Raw genomic sequence first — 857 nt, 5'->3', positions numbered from 1 at the left:
TTTATTGGCACTGTATTTTTGCTTAACAAGTGCATTTTTTCTGTTAAAAAAAAAAAACCTTTGTACTAGTGGTTTATAACACATATAAGTGTATTTTTTCCACAAAATATACACTAAAGTGCGTTTATTATGACAATAAGTGCGCTTAAGTTTATTTTTAAGCGCATTTATACACTTGAGTGTATTTAAGACATACAAATAATACACTTAATGGTCAAAGTAAATTTTTTAATGCGCATTAATACACTCATACAAATAATACACTTCATGGAGTATTCAAAGTGAATTTTTAAGCGCATTAATACACTTTAGTGCATTTCCAGACATACAAATAAAACACTTCATTGAGTTTTCAAAGTGAATTTTTGTAAGCGCATTAATACACTTGAGTGCATTTCCACTGATACAAATAATACACCTTACAAAATTGAAAGTGAATTTTTTTAAGTGCATTAATACACTTGAGTGCATTCCCGGTCATACAAATAATACACCTTACAGTATTAAAAGTGAATTTTTAAGCGCATTAATACACTTGAGTGCATTTTCAGTCATACAAATGATACACTTTTTGAAGTGTTGGAAGTGAATTTTTTAAGCGCATTATTCGCTCAAGTGTACTTTTCATCACTTCAAATTAGTATGCTTAAAAATTTACCAAATTTTTAAAAAATCCCAGCATTTTGAAGCCAGCATTCATTCTTTAAATGAAAGGTTTGTGTAAACACATACATAAAAAAAAGTACAATTCAATAGATAAGTACACACTTTATTAGAATGTTAAAGCTTAAAAAACAAAAACAAAGTTACATATCAATGTTTTCCCTATCATTTACTAGATTTTATATATTACATAA

The sequence above is a fragment of the Dreissena polymorpha genome, chromosome 2 (genome assembly GCF_020536995.1).
Source record: "Dreissena polymorpha isolate Duluth1 chromosome 2, UMN_Dpol_1.0, whole genome shotgun sequence".
Classification (NCBI taxonomy): Eukaryota; Metazoa; Mollusca; class Bivalvia; order Myida; family Dreissenidae; genus Dreissena; species Dreissena polymorpha.
This window is presented reverse-complemented; position numbering follows the sequence as displayed.